General features: G+C 31.8%; 1 non-coding gene across 1 annotated transcript; it reads left to right on the forward strand.

The window, feature by feature from the left end:
- The first annotated feature begins 18,663 nt into the window (after positions 1-18,663).
- Positions 18,664-18,735, forward strand: TRNAT-UGU (transfer RNA threonine (anticodon UGU)). Its single transcript has one exon. It is a non-coding gene; the product is annotated as a tRNA-Thr (tRNA).
- Positions 18,736-24,180: the final 5,445 nt, after the last annotated feature.

Here is a 24,180-nt window from a genome sequence, read left to right on the forward strand (position 1 = left end):
GGTCTTGTAGTGGCAAATGACATTGATGGAGTTGCATTTTTTATGGTATATATTTCGGATGAGTTTGCGTGCTCGTTCATTCGTTGCTTCTTTTTCAGAGATGGTCGTGGTGACTTTTCCTAGGTACTTGAATTTATTGACATTACAGATTTGATCTTAATTCATTCGAATATGATTGGAAGAATCTTTGATGTTTCTAAGGAATTGTGTTTTTCCAAAGGAAACTTGAAGGCTCGATTTAGCTGCGATTCTTTGAAGAATTTCGAGTAGTCCAGCTGCGATTTCTATGTTTTCAGACTAAATGATGTCGTCGGCAAAAGCCAGGTAGTTGATGGTAAGGTTGTGTTTTTTGTATCCGAGATGAATTTTGGTTGAGTTTTAGAACAGAGAGTTCGTTTTTCCATTCTCTGATGACACTCAAGAACGAAGTTGAAAAGGAGTGGTGCAATCTATCACCTGCCTGACGCCAGTTTTAAATATATATATATATATATTTATTAAAACTCTTTTGTACTAAGATCATATATTTTTAAATTTATTTTTCCAGTATTTTTACTAAATCAAACTAAATGTTCACATTTATACCCCTGAAAAAATATTTCCATTCAGACCAAAAATATTCCCTTTTGGCACGCCGGAAAGCGGAGGTAGATTTCACCGGTGCTAAGAAGGGGATAAAAAAGATTTCCACCTTAAAGTTAAGAAAATATTCAAATTTACCCAGTACGACAATGGTTGCATCTGAAAAAAGTTTCATAAGTCCCATCATCTTCAATTAAAGCAATATTTTGGTCATACCTTGCCGTAAGGGTTGGAAACATCAAAAATTGTTTCAGACAAAAGTTTTAGGTAATGTTTAGAAGACTAACGATCACCTTAAACCGAATCGATACTGTGTCTATTAAGGGAGGTATGTTTTTTGTTTTCAAAACCCCATTTTTTCTACCCGCTGCACCAATGATTGGTGATATCAAAAAACTTAAGTTAAATAAGTTTTAAGCCCTTGTCAAAAAAATATAGTAGGAACTTTAAACGAATTCGATATTTTAATTAATAAGAAAGTTACAGCGATATTTTGTTTTTTTTTCTCGAAAAAGCCCCTCATTTCCATCCCCATGGTCCAATTTTGGCCGTTATAAAACTTAACCGAGATTTTGGACCGAGTTATTTTTAAGGAACAACTTGAAAGTGATTAGCGCAAAATTACGGCACTTATCGTGTCCTCAAGAAAGTGATATATGTATATATAAACATTTCAGCTAACGGTGGTTTTGGTGTCTGGGGGCTGTGAAACGCGAAAAATGTCGAAATTTTCCAGAAGTCGAATCATGGGACCCATTACAATACGAAGCTTTTTTATGAAATCTACCTAAATGGGAAACGTTCGCAAAAATTTCTTCCGAAGAATCACCCTTAACGACATCATTATATTTTTTTACTTTTCTTCAAATCATTTATATTAAAATTGAGACTCAAAGTCTGTTGTAGTATTTTCTAAGCATTAGATACCTCATTTTCGTTTTTATGTTTGGGGTGCTGTAGTTCCTAAATACATGGTTCGGTTTGATGGGATTCTAAAACTGAATTGCAGCATCGTTTAGTCACACTATATTCTTCACAGATCTTGAATTAAAAAATAATTTTATGATCCATATTGGAATAATAGATAATCTGTACATGTAAAAAACCGAAAACATCGGCCACCAATACACAATACAAGAACGACTATAAAGAATAATAAGACAATGCACATAACGTAGTAATACTATAAAATTCACAATTCACAAAATACAACTCTCTAAACTAGTCACCACAAGTGTGCCCACTGGGCTGGTCTAGTGGTTAACTCGTCATCGCAAATCAGCTGATTTCGAAGTGAGAGTTCTAAGGTTCAAATCCTAGTAATGTACTTTTACATGGATTTGAATACTAGATCGTTAATACCGGTGGTTTTTGATATTTCGATTTCAATTAACCACACATCTCAGCAGTGGTCGACCTCAGACTGTACAAGACTACACTTTATTTACATTCATACATATTATCCTCATTCATTTTCCAAAGTAATACCTTACGGTAGTTCCGGAGACTAAACAAAAAAAAGAGAGTCTGCACAAGTGTGAGTGCGAAATGAGAAAGAAAAACTATTTTTCAGGTCTTTTTATGTGTATTGATTTACAGTCTCGAGATGAAAAACATTTGTGTTAAGCTACAATTATCGAGTAATTGGTAAGAAAAACGAATGTTTAATTCACATATACGTTAAACACATGTGTGGAGCCAACATAAAAAAGCAAGCATCGTTTTCCTGATTATTTTAAAATGACAACTACTAATGAATTACTAGCATTAGATCAGCATTCAGTTGAAATATAAAATAAGAAAAAATAAGCATGAATTTGAGATGATTCTGTTTTAATGGGTTTGTAAAATTTATAGATAAATCTGTTTACAAAGAAAAATAAGGAAGTTGTAGAAATGACCGTAACGCGTTTTTGATCAATTTTAATCAGTAATATAGATTTATTAGATTATTATTATTAATTTCAGTGGAGTTATTGTCAGATAAAAGCTCTTCAAATATACCCACAAAAAATTACATATTTTGAGATCTAGAGATCTCAAGGACCAAGAAATATTGCTGTGTGTCTAGAAATAACGTGATCTGGAAACAGTCATTTAAACACATTTACTGGTACACAGCAGAGTGATTGGTAGCTTCATCCCGTTGAAACCACGTGTCTAGATTGAATTCAGGTTTCTTTACTATTTGAGAAAATAATTTTCCAATCATTTAGACATACTGCTGTGACTTCACACTAACCATCATTATCCTCTAAGAAATATGGATTCTAGAGTATGGTATTAGACAAAATGTATAACTAGAAAAGCAAAAAATGAACCATCATCTTTCACTGCAAGTTCAGTATCATCGAATTTAAGATAATTCTCTCTCGATACATGATCACAAAAGATATTCATAGCACCGATGAATATTTTATTGAGAAGTTTATGATTTTCTGTTAGCTTACAATTTTAAATCTAATGGTTTTTGCGTTACATAGTTATTTTTTCCTGGTACTCTGAATATTTTACCATCTGCAAGATGGAAGTCAGCCGTTGTACATTGTCATTGGGAAAAATCCGGTTTGAGACGGATGGCGCAAGTATGACCAGATTGATCAAGTATGATCCTTCAGGTTGCGTGCTATGAAGTTTCAGACGCGTGCGTTTAGCGGTTTGTTTGTAGCGATCGATTAAAGCAAACAAGTTTTGATATTTTCAGAAAAATAGATAAAATTGAAGTTCCAACTGTTATAAAGAAATTTTCTTTAAAATGTTTAACTCCAACAAACATACCGTGGGAGTTAGATTCCCTTCGTTTTCATCAGTAAAAAAGTAGGTTGCCGTATTTAAACGTGGTATTCAAAATGATGAACGCTCGGGAGGCCAAAAAGAGCTACGATCGACGAATTCGTCCCCAAAATCCATAATGTCGTATTAAATAATCGCCACTGAAGACACACGAGCTTACTAACATCGCAAACATGTAGAAAAACCTTTTTTTTTTTCCTGTTTAGCCTCCGGGAATTACCTTTCAGATAATGCTTCAGAGGATGAATGAGGATGATATGTATGAGTGTAAATGAAGTGTAGTCTTGTACAGTCTCAGTTCGACCATTCCTAAGATGTGTGGTTAATTGAAAACCTAACCATCAAAGAACATTGGTATCCACGGTCTAGTATTCAAATCCGTGAATAATAATTGAATTTACTAGAACTTGAACGCTGGAACTCTCGACTTCCAAATCAGCTGATTTGGGAAGACGCGTTCACCCCTAGACCAACTTGGTGGGTTACGTAGAAAGACCTTTTTTTTCCTGTTTAGCCTCCGGCAACTACCGTTTAGATAATTCTTCAGAGGATGAATGAGGATGATATGTATGAGTGTAAATGAAGTGTAGTCTTGTACATTCTCAGTTTGACCATTCCTGAGATGTGTGATTAATTGAAACCCAACCACCAAAGAACACCGGTATCCACGATCTAGTATTCAAATCCACGTAAAAATATCTGGCTTTACTAGGACTTGAACGCTGTAACTCTCGACTTCCAAATCAGCTGATTTGGGAAGACGCGTTAACCACTAGACCAACCCGGTGGGTTACGTAGAAAGACCTGTCCACTACATATTACACGATATTTTGTGAATGAAAAAGCTTTCCGCATGGTGGGTATCGCGTTTTGTAACAGTCGATCAAAAACCTCATTTGACTAACATTTCTCAAGGGTTTCAGACTTATTTAAACGCAATTCCGTTGAGTTTCTTCCACATTTTGTAACAGTTGATGAAACACGAATTCAACGTTATACGCCAGAGACCAGACAGTCGGTTGAAACAATTGAAAATGTGTTAAAGAAAGCGAAAACAATTCCATCTGCAGGAAAAGTCATGGCATGATTTTTTTGGCATTCTTCTAGAATGCCAAAACCTACACGGAAAGAGGCAGTTTAATCACCGGGGAATATTACGCTTTACTACTGGACCGATTGTAGATTGCTGTTCACACTAAACGTCCCCACATCTGGCCAAAAAAAAAAGGACAAAAGGTGAAATTTTTCACCTGGATAATACGCCTGCACAAACGTCTCGGAGTGTTGTTACAATACTCCATATTCTAAACTTTGAAATGCTTCCACATGCTCCATATTCGTCGGATTTAGTTCCCAGGGTTTACTTCCTCTTCCTTGACCTGAAGAAGTGGCTCGCTGGATTAAGATTCACTTGAAATCAATCCGCTACAACCACTTATTTTGCGAGTTAGCCTAATCGTATTATACTGCTTTTTTTTTGTCTTTAGTCATTTGACTGGTTTGATGCAGCTCTTCAAGATTCCCTATCTAGTGCTAGTCTTCTAACATTCCACACTCCGACCCGTAGAATGTTATTTTTTACTTTTCTGGTGACCCCTTCCTTAGTAGTCCTCACCCGGAGATCCGAACGGGGGACTATTTTACCTCCGGAATATTTTCCAAGGAAGGCGCCTCCATTATTGCTTTTGAAAATGCAGAGAGCCACATTTTCTTGGAAAAAAAAAAGAGCTGTAGTTTTCCATTGCTTTCAACTGCGCAGTACTCAGAGGACTGAGTGATGTTGATATAGCCGTTTAAGTCATTGTGACTCACGCCCCTAACAACTACTAAAAGAGCTGCTGCCCTCTTTCAGGAATCATTCCTTAGTCTGGCTCTCAACAGATACCTCTCCGATATGGTTGCACCTTCGGTCCAGCTACTCTGTATCCCTGAGCACTCAAGCCCCCTCACCAACGGCAAGGTCTCATGATTCATAGAGAAGGGTATTATACTGAGAGAATTAATAAGTTGGAAAGTCATTGGTCTAAATGTATCGGATTTTATTTGTAGATATTTAGAAAAATATTTTGTTTTCTTTGATAGGCCCAGATAATCTTTTATAATTTGAGAAGAATTAATGTGTTTATACACTTGTAAATATTAAAATGTTTTAATATTTATATGTTACATATTAAGAAAGGCTATGAAATTATGAATTTAAAACTGAAATTATTATAAAATAAAATAATGATTTTTTATTATAAATATTATTATACATGAATGGAAGATCATTAATATATGAAAGGAAATCCTGCAAAAAAAAAAAAAAAAATTAAATTCTCCGACATTATAAAGTAACTTTTTAATTTTATTGACCATTTCTTAAAATAAATATCTGTAAAATTAGTAAAACCTCAAGCGACATATAAGGAAAACGTTTATGCATTAATTTGTGACGAATTACAGGTTTAATGGTGTCATCATTTAATAGTGTATTTAATACTAATACAAATACTGCACGATAATAATTACAAAAGTAATGAACATCATTCATAGCACAAGTCTGCGTTTATATTTAGCCAAGCAGAATTATATTTAAATTAATGATTTCTATTTATTTTTATTCAAATCTTTGTTGTATGATTATATATGATAGTTAAATATAATGATTTTTTTTTGTACATAGTGTGTGTGTCTGTCTGTCTGTCTGTCTGTCTCTCTCTCTCTATCTCTCTCTCTCTCTCTCTCTCTCTCTCTCTCTCTCTCTCTCTCTCTCTCTCTCTCTCTCTCTCTCTCTCTCTCTCTCTCTCTGTGTGTGTGTGTGTGTGTGTGTGTGTGTGTGTGTGTGTGTGTGTGTGTGTGTGTGTGTGTGTGTGTGTGTGTGTGTGTGTGTGACGACAATTCATATCAACATTTTAAAAGCACAGTATCTTATGAGGCGTTTACAAGGTCATTTGATAACAAATGCTTATAAAAATAATACCATGAATTTTATTCGTAAATCTTAATTAAAATTTATGTTTTAAGTAATAGAAAACAAATACACAATGTGTTATATTAAAATTTTATTTTTACAAAATTAAAATATATATTCTAGTTCTATGATTTTATTCTTCAGTCACATCAAACTGTTAATTATTATTATTCCGGTAAAATTAGTAGTTATTAAAGATAATTTAACGAAGATAATGCCACTGTTTGAGTTTTATTCCCGGAAATATCTGGTAATATTTTTAATTCAGGTATTGCTTTTGTTTAGTTTGTTTTTTGTTTTTACTTTCCTGGCATCGTAGCTCTAGAGCTATGCCGTAAGAAGAAAAGTATGGTAATCAGTCAAAAAATGGGAGGGCTATGGATCTTTTTGAATTTTTACACCAAAAAAAAAAATTAAAAAATCCGTCTTTAAGAAATTAAAAGAACACCGACTTTTCGTTAATTTAATTTGGTTTTAATATTTAATAATTTGGTTTAATATTGCTAAGAATAGATACCGCAGATAAAGAAATGTCAACGTTCCAACTTGCAGCATCATAACGAACCACGCATCTAACTTGCCCCGTTCAGATTTTTAAAAAAAATTGAGCTTAACTCAAAAACACTAAACTAATCTTCATAAAATTTTCAAATACACAACTTGAAATACACTTCTACAATATATTTAAATCTCAATGAAATTTATCTAGTATTTTTGGAGATTTTTGAGCCGCACCATTTATACATAAGTTTACATATATATATAAACTGGAAACTCCAGTTTAAGTTAAGTGTATTTTTGTACATGAATCACAGTATTCAATAATCGTAATATTTCGTGAGTGAACCCGTACCTCAAAACGTAAAGAAAATTAATTTTCCCCTCTTCATCTACCATCATGCGACCGAAAGGAATATCGTACTTTGAGAAGACGGTAAAAAGAAGGGGTATTGTTTGTACGTACCTGTGTTAGTGTATTTGAAGCTTAATAACTTTTGACTGGATAAATCGATTTTGTTGAAATATGGTACAGAAACCTGCGTATAAGGGGCAATTTGTTGGAAAAGGTTTGGGGGTCAATAACTCCAGGGAGTGGAGTAAATAGTTTCTTTGTGGTCATTTTTCTCAAAATTATGCAAACATAACCCCTCCTCCACTTCATATTAAGCTCAGTACATGCTTATCAAACCATTTAAAAAAAACGTTTTGCTCTCAAATTCTCCCTTCCAAAAAAATCGAAAACTTATCTTTTTATTTATTGCATGCTTTTTAACGAAGTTTTTTTATGACTACCTAAGTACAGTAGTAGTGCAAGTATGTACTATTGCACTACTGTTTTTTTCTTTTTTTAATTTCTGGTAAATATTTTCATTTGAACTTAAATTATTTTGATTACTTTTACATTTCAGTTTTAAAATCCTTCTTAAAAATTTCCTTTCTTTTTAAATATTTTTCAATTCTTTGAACGTCATCATCGTTTTTCCAGGATATAAACATTCTGATTTAATAGTTACTTATAATGTTTAAATGTCGCTTTAAAAGAAAGGGAGGTTTTGTTTATTGATAGATTAATTCATTTCTTTAGTAGTCTAGTCTACTTCCTTCACTGATGATAATTTTTACTGGTTGATCCTTTTATGAAGTTAAAAAAAATAATTGTACTAGGTCTTAGCACCATAACATCACGGTTCACAGAGCACGTATTGACACTTAATATCAAAACGAAATCGCGGGTGGGTGGGCCTGTGTCGGGGCGCACGCCCGTTGTTGTAATGTGAGACGTTACAGATCTTAGATGAAGTTCCTCCGAGGTACATTCCGATCAACTTATCTGTAGAGTTAAAGGGAAGAGCCCATCATCGTATTTTTTGAACAAAACTGAAATTATATCAGCAATTGCGGCTCCCTCCTTAGAAGGGGGCGCATTGCTCCCTCCAAAATCTAGGGCCCCGTTGTGGCGTATTCCTGCTAGCCTATGCAGCGCTAGCACCGAAAGGACTTCAGCGGACGGTCTGAAGGGGAATTACGTCGGGGGCACAGGTATTAAAAACCTAGTCTCCCGCGGTCGAACCCAGAAATGGGTTTGAGAACGCTGTTCCAAACGGATATGGAATGCTATTCACAAATCCGTCCATAAAACATAACAAAACTTGAAACTTAGACCCGACATTAAATCAACTTTAGAAACACGCCCGATTACAGAATCATTCAGAAGCAAGGGACACTGTCCGGGCTCTGCGATTCGAAAGGAGAATTTGTGAAACTCCCGCCACTTTTTTATTCCATTCCTGAAAGTATCAAATGGATGATTTTAGCTCCTTCATTTGGCCAATTCTACAGATAAATTGTTCGGTTTGTATGTCAACGAATCACTTTTAGTGTATTGGATTGAAATAAAAACGAGACACTGACTGCAACCTAAATTTAATTTTAAGATAAATCAGATACTAAATAGTACATAATATTTATTTCGACTAATATTCGACGACAATTTTGTTCAACATTGGTCTGTGATATGAGAAGAGACATAAGATATAATAAGCAGCGGTAGAGGTGCTCACAAAGATGGCACGGCGCGCTCACTGAGCGCGCCATGCCAGCTTTGTGAGCTGCCGAAGCAGTATCGCTCACTCGGCACCGGACTTTGAGGTACCTGTGCGTGGCCCATAATCTCCAGTATATATTTCCAGTTGGCTTTTGCATGAGCTAAGGCTAACATACTGAATTTTTATACTTTTTTACATGTTTAATTTAATTGTTTACACATAAATATTGTCAAAAATAAGATTATTATTACTTAAATCGATCTATTTTGACAAAGTCTAAACACAAATACATTAAACACCGCGCTATCACGTCTAAATCGTGATCTACACTGAATGGAAATGAGCGAGAGCGCCAATTTTGGCCGATCTGTGCTTTGCCCCCTCCCCGCCAACCAACTCAACAGTGACCCAAACTTAAAGTCGTATAGGTGAGCTGACCAAGTAAGTTATAAAATGACACCGCATTTACGTCTCTGAGACTAGTTAGGGAGTTATTAAGGTAGGACGATATAGACAATTTTGTTACGCTACAAGTTTCTGTTCTGGTAGCCGTATGTTTCAGTGTGATTTTAAAGACGCTTCACATCAAAAAAATATTTATGACGTTTTGCCCTACCAGTGTGATCAAACGGCTAACCTAAATAATTTATCTGAACACTTATCAAATTGTGATTCACTAAACTCCGTCGTGTCAGTGCACGAAATTAGAGAAATTTCCACTCGTAAAGTAGGTGTAACATTTAATTCACACTTAAGATGGGATCATCATATATTCAATAATATAAATAAATTAAATGACGCCAAAATATGCAGGTTAATTTACTTTACATATATACAGTCAGTATTACTATATGGCATAAGAGTTCGGGGTGACGCTTTAAATGTGTACTTTAATAATGTCTTCAAAAAAAAAAATGCATATATTAAAAGCAGCCTTGTGGAAACCCAGGCTTTATTCTACTAGAGTAGGCGTCTTCCCAAATCAGCTGATTTGGAAGTCGAGAGATCCAGCGTTCAAGTCCTAGTAAAGCCAGCTATTTTTACACGGATTTGAATACTAGATCGTGGATACCGGTGTTCTTTAGTGGTTGGGTTTTAATTAACCACACATCTCAGGAATGGTCGAAACTGAGAATGTACAAGACTACACTTCATTTACACTCATACATATCATCCTCATTCATCCTCTGAAGAATTATCTAAACGGTAGTTACCGGAGGCTAAACAGGAAAAAGAAGAAGGCTTTACTCTACTAAACAATTGTTTCGAGAATTCCGCATTCTAACAATCAGGCAGCTATATATTAAGAATCTACCGTTATACAAAATAAAAATAGAAGTTCATTTATCCGTCGTTATCCAAGTTACAGTTTAGGACCATTATCTGATACTTTTCTAAATACTCATAATGACATAAATTTATGTAGAAGACAATTAAAGTTTATTATTTGAAAATTAATAAAGTATGTTTCAAATCATTTTAAATACCAGGATCTCACAAGAAGATTACAAAAGATATGGATGGATAGATTGTGTCTTCTGATGTTTTTAATTTTGAATCCAATTAAAAAATCTAGGTAGTCTTTGGTTCTGTATAATCTATCTTTATGTAAATTAGTTATCAGTTACGCCGACTAATCATATATACAATGTATAGAATACATATATATTTGCTAATATGATAATTTTGTTTATTTCTCAATACTAATGGTTTAGTTTTTTTGGCTGAAAGGTTATTTTTAATATTATTTTTTACTGCCTACATTTAATAAGTTATAATAATATTTTTAAGATATCTATTATTTTATTTGTTTCATCTCTACTCAAAATATGACTCATACCTGCGCACATGATTTTTCTTCGCAGGTATTAATTTCCTAAATGTTATTTTATTCTATTGTAATTTATAATTAAGGAAATAAATTTTATTTTATTATTTATCTATTTTCATTTTATTTACTTTCATTTCTGAGTTGGCTTTTTCTAGGGCAAGCATTATACTGTGCCGGCTTCCGTGATGCGAGTACTAGCGTCTCGGACTTTCATCCGAGGGTCCCGGTTTCTAATCCCGGTCAGACATGGCATTTTCACACGCTACAGAAATTGTTATTCATCTCATCCTCTGAAGTAATACTTAACGGTGGTCCAGGAGGTTAAAATAAATAAATAAAGACATTATACTGTATTATTTCTTGGAGGTATTTAAATTTTTATACTATTTTTATTTACCGTAATTAATTTTTAGAGATTTAGGTTTATTTTTAATATAAGTCGTAATTTTATTTTTTTATTTTCCCGGATTTAGGGATACATTTAGCTAGAGCTATAACGGGAAAGAGCTATAATGGGAAAGAATATAGATCGATAAAAATAGTATCAAAAAGTTGTCTTTTTAAATTGTGTACCTTGAGGAGACATTTAAAAAACTTAGATTTAAATAAATTGTAAAGAATTTGCAAAAATAATTTTTACTGTAACCTAGTCCAAAAAAATCTATTTTTGTCAGACGGACCTTTGCACTTATGAACTTATGTATGTTGACCTGTAGTTGATCTTATAACTCTGGATCCCGTTAAGCGATTTTCTTCAAATTTAATAAACAGACCTTCGCGGAAGGGGAAGAATGTATTAAATTTATTTGCAAAAATGGAAAAAGATGTAGGGTAGGGTTGTTTTGGTCGAGTTATATTTTCGGCACCAATGCACAAACCTTTCGCATGTCCAAATCGTCTGTCAAAATTTGATGTTCGGTGAAAGTGTTTAAATTTAACTGTTCACTCATCAATCTTATTGTTAAACGACGGTCTGATGTCACAAGAACCTCACATGCTCAACGTTTTCGTAGATTTTGAAGTTGAAGGTCTCCCTGAGCGAGGTTGATCTTCAACGTGTTCTCGGCCTTCCAAAACTGATTTGTGCCCGCGGAAAACTTGTACTCATAATAAGCAATGTTCACCGTAGGCCTATTTTAACTTTTCAAAGGTCACTCTCGCGGATTTCCCAAGTTTAATACAAAACTTGATCGCACAACGTCGCTCTAAATTCCGATGCTCCATTTTCGTAACGCACAACAAAAACACAATTTCACTGATGGCGCTGTCAAAATTAATGTGTTGGCTGAACGGGGTTGAAACTCGTACTGAGCAGGTGGAAGGGATGAACAAATCAGTCTAGCACAGACCGGTAGATACAGCGTTGCCAGATCGCTCGCAGTGTTACCAATCTCATTACTCTTATCGCACACCTCGTATATTACGAATATGAGCCAAATTGGACCATAAATGCAATTTTCTTCAAATATCTCAACCCTAGTGCCATCTAGCGGGTCCATTTTTTGCAGAGGTATTTCTTTACGTGTAACAGATATTCTCAATATGAGCCTAATCGGACCATAAATACAATTTTTCGAAATATCTCGACCCCAGCGCCACCTAGCGGGTCCAAACTAATTCAGAAAGAAAAATTTTAAAGAGAATATTTAAAAATGAAATTTAAAGGTTCTAAGAAGTGCCAAAACGCAAGAACTATAGAGCTGAACTTTCTGAAGAACGAAGGAAAGAAAAAAATACTATTCATTCTTTCTATCAGAAAGAATAAAGAGGTATTGGGCAGATAGAAAGACAGAAAAAAGAAACAAGCGTAAATAAATAAATGATCTAACGTGTTAACTGTTCAGGGAAAAAAAATTACTTTTAATAATTATTATATTCTTCTTTTATAATTTTAGATTTACAAAATTTAATAGTATTTTTTATAAGTTTGCTGGGTACATGTTTTTTTGAAATTTTATTTTAGACGCCGTAAAATCTGTAATATCCACTTTACGAATCCCTTTACTTCTCTTATTAACATTCTGTGGTGCAATAAATAATACGCTGTTAATTATAATACAAAATATCATACGAGGATTATTCCATATTTATTATAATTCAATTAAAAAAAAATAATTAAATTTAAGAATACCCTAAACGTATGCAGAAATTAATCTTTATTAATAAATCAAAGCAAAAATGCATTTATAAGAATGAGTACGTTAAAATTTCTAATATTATTAAAAAAAAGAAACAAAATATTTTACTTTGTAAAGAATAAAACTTGAAAAAAGTTTTAGTTTTGAGTATAAAATGAAACAAACCGTTTTAAAGGTAATTACTATAATAATATTATAATCCATACTAAACATTTCAGCAGATTTCATGGTTAATTTATGATTACTCTTTCATGTTATAAAATCGGATATTTATTCAAAAGAATTAATGAAATTATCTTTTATTAAAATTTTAATAATTATTTAATTACATACCAGCGATAACGGTATCCGTTTCTTTAAAGAAGTTAAAAAAAAAATGTACTTATTTGTGCTTTATATATATATACATATATATATATATATATATATTATATACATATACATATAGTTTTTATTTTTATTTTGAGAAATAGTCATTTAGATGCACAACTTTTTTTTTATTACAATAATGTAAAATAGAATATAGACTCATTTTTATAAAAAAAAAAATAAATAAATTATAACCTCGGGTAAATTAACCTATGAAAAATTTAACATCAAAGTAAAATTATAAAGCCTAATAGTACAGTATAACATGTACAATATAGTAACAATTTCCATATTAATTAGCAACTAGTTACAGTTCTAAAAAGAGCTATGATATAAATAAAATTACAATAGATTTTTATATTTTAAATCCATAGAGAACTAACATGAACAAATAGGCTGTTTTTTTTAATACAGTTTACCCTAAAGGAGAATAGTGGTGGTGACTTGTACGTTAGCAGTTTAGGGGAAAATATATTGTACAGGTCGTGCATTTTCAAAACGGTTTTGGCTTTTGTAGGTATGTATAGTCGTGTTACTAATGACATTAATGAAGGATGTAAATAAAAGTTTTTAGAACTATTATCGATAGTATAACGTTGTCCAGACTATACTACTTATCATAATGAAGGAGTGAGGGGGGGGTTACGCTTGTTTTGAGCATGCTCGTACTCCGGGTTCTAGCAAAATAACTGAGCTCTACTTGTGAAAGTAGACGGATAGAGAGAACAGTAATGTCGGTAGGAGAACTAATGAGTGATAGCGTGGATCGAGGGGAGGATGGTTAAAAGGAACAATAGGATTGGACGAGTCCGGGATTCCCGTCCCTATGCTAATTAGTACATTTAAGCTGGTTTATATGTCATCAACAACCTAGTGAATGTTTTACTATTATTACTATTACTGTAGATAAAGTAGTTATGTTGTTTTTATTCTAAATATTTTTCTACATTCCTAAAAAAAAATCCTTATAAGCCTATATTACATTAAATACGTTGGTAAATTTAAAATAATTAATTTGTTTTCCTCTAGTCCCTTAGCTAATAAAAAAATTACAGGTCACATTTTTTTTTTTTATTACAGGTTTACTATTTTAATAAAACTTGAACTAACTTCTCTTTTAATTACATAGAAGAAATTAAAAAGTATATAATTTCGTCCTTTTTAACCGATTTAAAAAAGGAGGTTAAGCATTCGATCCGTATATATTTTTTTTTTATGTTTGTTCGCGCATAAATTTTTTCCTGTTAATCCAATTGAAATAAATCTTGTTGCGATCGACGCAACTGCTTTTCGCAGTGGTACCGTGATGTTGAAAATAGTTTTTACACGCAAAATATGACTTTCTGCAGAAGATAAATAACACCGTTAATAAAATCATTAAAAAATCGAGATATCCTCTCTTAAGCCTTTCAGATCCCATGTACATTTCGTATAATTTACAGCATCGGTAGGGGCAGTGGAAAGGCTATAATTAGTTATTAATCAATAATTAATTATAATTCGTAATTCGGTTAATTAATTATATTATTAATTAATTAATTATAATAATAATTTAGGAAAAGTATAGGGACAAGGGAAGCAATTTTAGGCCTCAGATTAATAGTAGAAGGAAGATTAAAGAAAAACAAACCAACATACTTGGCGTTTATAGACCTAGAAAAGGCATTCGATAACGTAGACTGGAATAAAATGTTCAGCATTTAAAAAAAATTAGGGTTCAAATACAGAGACATATTGCTAAATACAGAAGAACAATTGCTAACATGTACAGGAACCAAACAGCAACAGTAATAATTGAAGAACATAAGAAAGAAGCCGTAATAATAAACGGAGTCCGACAAGGATGTTCCCTATCTCCGTTACTTTTTAATCTTTACATGGAACTGGCAGTTAATGATGTTAAAGAACAATTTAGATTCGGAGTAATAGTACAAGGTGAAAAGATAAAGATGCTAAGATTTGCTGATGATATAGTAATTCTAGCCGAGAGTAAAAAGGATTTAGAAGAAACTATGAACCTCATAGATGAAGTCCTACGCAAGAATTATCGCATGAAAATAAACAAGGACAAAACAAAAGTAATGAAATGTAGTAGAAACAACAAAGATGGACCACTGAATGTGAAAATAGGAGGAGAAAAGATTATGGAGGTAGAAGAATTTTGTTATTTGGGAAGTAGAATTACTAAAGATGGACGAAGCAGGAGCGATATAAAATGCCGAATAGCACAAGCGAAACGAGCCTTCAGTAAGAAATATAATTTGTTTACATCAAAAATTAATTTAAATGTCAGGAAAAGATTTTTGAAAGTGTATCTTTGGAGTGTCGCTTTATATGGAACTGAAACTTGGACGATCTGAGTATCTGAGAAGAAAAGATTAGAAGCTTTTGAAATGCGGTACTATAGGAGAATGTTAAAAATCAGACGGGTGGATAAGTGACAAATGAAGAGGTATTGTGACAAATAGATGAAGAAAGAAGCGTTTGGAAAAATATAGTTAAAAGAAGAAACAGACTTATAGGCCACATACTAAGGCATCCTGGAATAGTCGCTTTAATATTGGAAGGACAGGTAGAAGGAAAAAATTGTGCAGGTAGGCAACGTTTGGAATATGTAAAACAAATTGTTAGGGATGTAGGATGTAGAGGGTATACTGAAATGAAATGACTAGCACTAGATAGGGAATCTTGGAGAGCGGCATCAAACCAGTCAAATGACTGAAGACAAAAAAAAAAAAAAAATTAATAATTATTAACCTCGAATTGTAAAAAGTTTTACAATAAATAATTATTTAGTAATAACAATAAAAAAAATCAGATGTTATTAGTGAAATATAATTTTATATACTTTTAAAAATGTGTATATTTAATTTAATAGACATTATTTCAGACCCTGCGAAGGTTTATAAACGTATAATAGATTTAGTGAAACATCTTTTTATTTAATATTAATTGAAAATTATAATTTATAATCGTATTATTTTTAGGATTTTCTAGTTTAATTTTATTTAAATTTTCTGGAATTTCTGTTTAATTTTATCTATGTTAAAGTTAACTACAGATTATATGTTGTTCTTGTGAGGGTCTAAAATAGACCCTCACAAGAACAACATATATACTGAGGCATTCATGCCTTTAATAAATTGCAAAAAATTCCTATCTTTTAGTTCATCACTCCTTTGATATTGTAGAACAATCTTTTCCCTAGGTCGGAGCTGATCATTATTTCGTTTGTTTTTTGTTGCCAGTCATTTAATCGCTCTTTGGTTTGATATAATTCTTGCAATCTTAATTTGCGTACAACTTCTCTCTCTTTATATTTATCATCCTTTCTTAATCTTTTTATTCTTTCCTTGGTGTTGACCTTTTCTTCCTCTTTATATTTATCATTTTCTCTTAAATTTTTTATTCTTCCTTTGTGCTTAACATTTTCTTCATCTTCATTTTCATCTTCCTGACTTTTTTTGAGATATATTTCTTCATGTTATCTTTTTTTTCCTGTATGGTTGTTATATTTTTCATTTTTGATTATTCACCAAATAATCTTATAATAAAAACTGAATATTTTACACCGCAAGATAGTAATTAAGATTTGTAACCGGTATACAGGAGTTTAACAAAAGGAATAGTTTAATTATTATTAGCTTTTATTTACACGACACACCAGAAATCTGATACTTTTATTAATCAGCAACTCAGAAAGTTATGAATAATACTGATGTAGTAATTCGAGTAAACAGTCCTAAAATTTCACGTAAGATTGTTGAATTGATAATTGTATAAATATTTGATGTTAATAAAAACTAATATGTTAGCAGTTAACTGTCCACTTTATTAAAGAATTGGAGGATTTTATTTCACTTTCAAATGAACTAAGTTTAAATGAAGTGCAGCAAAAAATCTGTATGTGTAATTTAATTGGCGTACAAGGAAGACATGTGGTGTCCACATCAGATTTTTATGTATATAGAAGATTATTAGGACTATCTTAAAACTACTGAAAAGAGAAATTTTGATTTTGTAAAAAGTAATATTTTAAATTAATTAAAGTAAATTGGTTACAAGATTTTAAATGATTAATTTGTTAAAAATTGTACTGGATAAAAGGTTCTTCTTTACGTTAAATAGAATATTATTTTATTATTTATTATTATTTTATATTTCCTTTTTCATGCTTGTGAAGTTTAAACGTGCAACTAAAACCGCTGATGAGAGATAAATTTTCTAGTATTTAGTTAAATGAGACTTTATTTGTACTCAAGCTCTACAGGATTAAAGGTAACGCCGCTATTTTTCCACTGTAGAAATAAAAAAAAATAATGTAATTAACAGAAAGTAAAATTACTTTTTTCCAAATTAACAAAAAAAAAGGTATTTTTCGTAGATCGCTAATTTTAATCGATTTTGGTTTTTAAGATTTTTATAACTTAAAAAAAATGTTAAATCCTTTTCAAACGATTTCATGTGCTGATAATTTTTTTATGATAAGGGCGACCAACTAATTTTTAAACATTCAAAACAGAATCGCTAAAAAGTTAATATATTATTTTCATTTCTATTATATACTCGTACTTTCTAATATTTTTAAGCTACTTACGCAAAAAATGATAATTAAAAAACAGAAAGTCTAATCACTTTCCATTAGAGACTTCCAATTTAGAAATTCTGTTTAGCGGAACATCACGTTCATATGTTTTTAAATCTTATAAAATACATAAAATAAAAGTATGTTAAAATCCGTTTAAAACGTTGTTAAAATAATGACTTCAGAACTATATGCGAATGCAGTATTAGATTCATATGCACGTATGCATGTACACTTTAACCTTGCAAATTTACGTAGAGAGATCTAAAAATAGTTTTAGATCATTTTTGTAGGTGGAAAATGAAATTCGTTTCGGTAAGAGAGAGAACTGGTCGTGTTCAAATTTTTACGCATATCTGTTTCAACGTTGAACCATAGGTGTAGTGCAAAAAAAAATTATTAAGATGTATAACTTTAATTGCTGTTAAAGTGTTATGTAAATTTAACGAATTGACAACAGGATGCTAAAAATTCTCAGCATATATGTTTTAAACTTATTTATTTCTTTTTTTAACTCAAATTTTACAGTTCGAGTTAAATAAAGAGATTTTGATATTAAATAAGTTCAAGGAACTTCAATAAAAAATTACACTTAAAAAGAAAAATATAACTTGTAAGATATCATAAGAATTTTAACTATAAAATATACTTATATATTTCAAAGAATATTTACAAGTATTAATAATACTTATTATTAATAATATTAATAATATAATATATATTTCGAAGAATTTTAACTGTAAAATAAATTTATTTATTTTCAAAATATTGCAATACAGTATAAATATCATTTAAAAGTATTTATAAAACCTGTTTTAATAAACGTAGCTTTTAATTGTGTTGTATAACTTGTTTCACGTACAGTTGCCTCTTTAGCTCAGTGGCAGAGCACTGGTCTTGTAAACCAGGGGTCGTGAGTTCAAACCTCACAGGAGGCACGTTATTTTTTGTCATATAAATTAACATTTTTTACGGTTAATCCCGTCTGTTGGAGTGATGGAGTAATAAAATTTTAATTCTTTAATTATAATTTTTTAATGAATTGCACAGCCGATGATCGGTTTAAAATAATATTAATCACGTCTGAAATAAACAGTATTTCAATATTAATTATGAAGAAATGATCAAAGTTAAATATTTTTATATGTTTTTTATCGAAAAACTTAATTTCATGTATTTTTACAAAGTAAAATTAAATCTTTACTAAATTATATTTTCAATAAATTTATATATATATTATTAGAACTGATGGCAAAATAAAATATCTGCAATAGGTTATTAAGACATTCCATTGAGGGACAATCCCTTTTGAAAAATTCCTGTTAAAGTTGTTTAGTTTCTATTTCTTTAATTTTTATATTTACTAAATAGCATTTTCGGCGAGTAAATAATAATAACAAAAAATCCAAAGACAAAGATTTACATAGCTTTTCCCGGCTTTGTCCCTGACATGTTTTTATTTCAGTTACCCTATTGGGTTTTTAACTATTGATGAATTAACTGTGAAATACTTAGAGAATATTAGCGCAAAAAAAATTAAGGTGTTCAGTAAAAAAATTTGGGTCCCATTTGACCCTTCTTGTTCGAGAGCTCTTTCATTTATTTTTTAATAACAATGATAATGTTGAAAAATAAATAAAAAATTAAAAGTATATATTATTAAAAAAAAAAAATAATTCTCAAGTCAGTTCCCGTGGAATCTCCATTTTAAAAACGTTCCCATGTCGTCTATGTTAATGTGGTAGTATTTTCAATCTTGAAAATTAAAGTTCAGAAAATTGATATTTTAAGTTCGGATACCCTTTAGCATCCCTTGATTTTTATGGGCTTAAAATTTTATTTATTGGTGTAATAATTTATTTTAATAACTTACCCGGATTTGGTTCATTGTTGGTCAAAAAGCTAAACAAATTATACGAGGGCTATTCAGAAAGTAAGAGGAACGTTTTGGAATTTAAAAAAAAACAAGTACAAGAAAAACCTTTTATTATATACATGTGAAAGAGGGACTAAAATACTACTTTTCAACATAATCACCATACAAATTCAGGCATTTATCATAGCGGTGGACAAGCTTTGAAATTCCTGTGTCATAGAATTCTGCCGCCTGTGATCTCAACCACTCAGTGACGCACCCATCTTGCACAAAATTTGTGGTAGCCTAGCTTCTGTGAAACAATTTCAAACAATAAAGTCCGTGAAACTTGTGGGAAACATAGAGAAAGCTCGGTTATTGTGAAACGGCGGGTTTCACGAATCTTTTCGTCAACTTTGGAGACCAGATCGTCAGTCACAATGCTCAGACGTCCACTCTTCTCTTTATCGTGAACGTTTGTTAGGCCATTTTTAAACTGAATGCACCACTTCTTGACATAACTTTCACTCATTACGTTGTTCCCGTACACTTCACACAGTTCCCGATGAATTTCTATTGGTTTTAAGTTTTTTGCCGACAAAAAACGAATTACAGACCGCACCTCACAACTGGCGGGATTTTCGGATGCATCAGCACACATTTCAAATTTGTATATAAAAAAAAAAACGGGCAGTGCGGAGATGTTCCCGTTGTCACGGCTGGACGCTGACTGAGGTGCCGAGCACGAGCACACCAATATATACGCGATTGGCGTGCGCTTGGCGGCGTCAGGTGGAAATGTTCCTTACTTTCTGAATAGCCCTCGTAATTTACTAAAACAAAATATTTAGGTACCGTGGTAGCCCCTTGCCTGATGGGATAAAAAATCAGGTAAAGGTTGGGATATCTAATATAAAGCCAAATATTTGTACCGAATTTCAATGTTTTTGGTCAATGGATTTTCTATGCATTAGCTTAAAAACTGTTTTGAAATAGTATTGAATATCCGCCACCTCTAAAATCGGCTACCTTTTAAATCGGACTGATTTAAAACTTAGGAATTTCAAATAAATTACTAAGTACTATGTTTGTAGTAAAACTGAATTTTTTTACGATCTCCATATATAAAAAGCAAAAAATTCAAAATAGCAAAACTACTATTCCTTCTAATTTAATTTTGTCAAAAATTCAGTGTCCTATATATAAAAATGTTTGAGCCATTTTCAAAGAATTTACGTTGAACCTGTCCGGAAATATTGAACTACCAACTGTAATAAGTAAATCCATCTTCGGAATTTTCTAAAACTTTTTGTGTTTTCTAGACTAAGCAGGTAATGAAATTTTACCATTTACAAAAATCCTGACACCCAAAATGTTAACCGATCGTTATATTTTCTCTTCACAAATATGATATACTATTACCTTTACAGGAACAGAATTACGGTTCGGAAAACAAAAGGGTATTTTATTTATTGGGAAAATAAGTTCAAATAGTAAACAATTTTTCCATAAAAAAATGTTCTTTCAAATTGCATTTGAAAATTACATCCGTTGAAATATTTTGATAAAATAAACCTGAGCGTTTAGATCGATAAAAAAAAATTAAGAAAAAAGCAAAATTTTTGAAATACATAAAAAATATCTTGTTCATTTTATTTCAAAATTTTTTGAAAACATAAATTATTTGTCAAAAAAATTATTATTTTATTTTTAACATGTACAGTAGATGCTCTTGTAGGTGTATTAAGTTACATCGTAACTTTTACTTTAATAAAGCAGTTAAGTTTACGTTCCTGGCTCCTGGAATAGACGGAATACCTGTAGAATTACTGCGCAGTGCAGGTAAGGAAGCGATTGATAGATTATACAAACTGGTGTGTAATATTTATGAAAATGGGGAATTTCCGTCAGACTTCAAAAAAAGTGTTATAGTTATGATACCAAAGAAAGCAGGGGCAGATAAATGTGAAGAATACAGAACAATTAGTTTAACTAGTCATGCATCAAAAATCTTAACTAGAATTTTATACAGTAGAATTGAGAGGAGAGTGGAAGAAGTGTTAGGAGAAGACCAATTTGGTTTCAGGAAAAGTATAGGGACAAGGGAACCAATTTTAGGCCTCAGATTAATAGTAGAAGGAAGATTAAAGAAAAACAAACCAACATACTTGGCGTTTATAGACCTAGAAAAGGCTTTCGATAACGTAGACTGGAATAAAATGTTCAGCATTTTAAAAAAATTAGGGTTCAAATACAGAGATAGAAGAACAATTGCTAACATGTACAGGAACCAAACAGCAACAATAACAATTGAAGAACATAAGAAAGAAGCCCTAATAAGAAAGGGAGTCCGTCAAGGATGTTCCCTATCGCCGTTACTTTTTAATCTTTACATGGAACTAGCAGTTAATGATGTTAAAGAACAATTTAGATTCGGAGTAACAGTACAAGGTGAAAAGATAAAGATGCTACGATTTGCTGATGATATAGTGATTCTAGCCGAGAGTAAAAAGGATTTAGAAGAAACAATGAACGGCATAGATGAAGTCCTACGTAAAAACTATCGCATGAAAATAAACAAGAACAAAACAAAAGTAATGAAATGTAGTAGAAATAACAAAGATGGACCGCTGAATGTGAAAATAGGAGGAGAAAAGATTATGGAGGTAGAAGAATTTTGTTATTTGGGAAGTAGAATTACTAAAGATGTACGAAGCAGGAGCGATATAAAATGCCGAATAGCACAAGCTAAACGAGCCTTCAGTAAGAAATATAATTTGTTTACATCAAAAATTAATTTAAATGTCAGGAAAAGATTTTTGAAAGTGTATCTTTGGAGTGTCGCTTTATATGGAAGTGAAACTTGGACGATCTGAGTATCTGAGAAGAAAAGATTAGAAGCTTTTGAAATGCGGTGCTATAGGAGAATGTTAAAAATCAGATGGGTGGATAAAGTGACAAATGGAGAGGTATTGCGGCAAATAGATGAAGAAAGTAGCATTTGGAAAAATATAGTTAAAAGAAGAGACAGACTTATAGGCCACATACTAAGGCATCCTGGAATAGTCGCTTTAATATTGGAAGGACAGGTAGAAGGGAAAAATTGTGTAGGCAGGCCACGTTTGGAGTATGTAAAACAAATTGTTGGGGATGTAGGATGTAGAGGGTATACTGAAATGAAACGACTAGCACTAGATAGGGAATCTTGGAGAGCTGCATCAAACCAGTCAAATGACTGAAGACAAAAAAAAAAAGTTTACGTTGAAAAATCGGATTAATAAACTCCAGCTTTACAGGAAACGGAAAAAATATTTTGATAAAAAATCAATTCTGAGCAACGTAAAACGTTTGCGTCTTTTTTTTTTATTAATATTTATTAAAACTTGGTTCATCTGAATGTATTTTTTTATCATCGTATTTACTGAAGTTTAGAACGCAGTTTTAAGCAAACGTTTATCCAGTTAAGTTTGTTATTGGGCAATAATAATAATTATAAGAGTTATTCAATAATGATAACTTTATACTATAACTCTATAACTGTATTACTGCATTAAGTAAACAAGCATTATAATTTACAGCAAAATTTCTCATGAAATAATAGTTTGAAAGGTGTTTAAATCAACTCCAGTACAGAAAAAATATCGTTTTCTTTTAACTATATTAACTGGAATATTCTTTTGCACATATTCATACGGGAAAATGAGGTTATGAATGAAATCATAGGTGAAAAAAATGTCAGACCCTTCTCGATAATCGAATCCAAGAATAAATGATCGTCAAACCGCATGTTAACTACTAACGCATTATTTTTAATGCTTTTATTTGCAGTCGCATCAACAATTACAATCATTAGCGACTGAAGTAACACTGTAGTGTTACATAAAACAACAAAAATCATAAAAAATAAAGAAACAGGAACAATAAAGAATAAACATAGACAATTAACAACAATAAATACAACCTAAAATACATAAATTAGACAAAAACCTCTAAATTGTATTGTTCATTCCCCTGCAGGAGAGGAACCGCAACAGACGTTTTATACCTAATTTCCGGTTTAGTAGAAATATCATATCTGTTTTGTCAAATGGTTTCAAAGATTGGGCAATCAAAGAGCAGATGGTGCACGGACCATTTGACTTCGTAAGTCTCACAGATCTTCTGAGGAGAGCCAGATAAATGAGCGTGTGTAATCCTGGTGTGTCCAATCCTTAGCCGAGTTAAGATGTCTTGGTCTCTTCTGTTACTCGGGGGAAATAGGTTTTGTCGACCGCATTCTCCCGGATGTTATGTAATGCCGTGGGAGGACTCAGCAGCCAGAACCTATTCCTCTGAGCTCCACCCTATTCCAAAACGCATTTGTTTTTGCAAATAAAATTAAAAAAATAAAGTTTCATTTTAACCTCATATTTACATCTAAAAATTGTATAAATTACTGTCAAATTGTCAGAGATTTAATTGAATTTTTTTTTACAAATTTAGGAGCTAAAGGTGTAATTATTTTTAACGAATTTAATAAAATATTACA

This window comes from Lycorma delicatula, chromosome 10 (genome assembly GCF_047948215.1).
Source record: "Lycorma delicatula isolate Av1 chromosome 10, ASM4794821v1, whole genome shotgun sequence".
Lineage (NCBI taxonomy): Eukaryota > Metazoa > Arthropoda > Insecta > Hemiptera > Fulgoridae > Lycorma > Lycorma delicatula.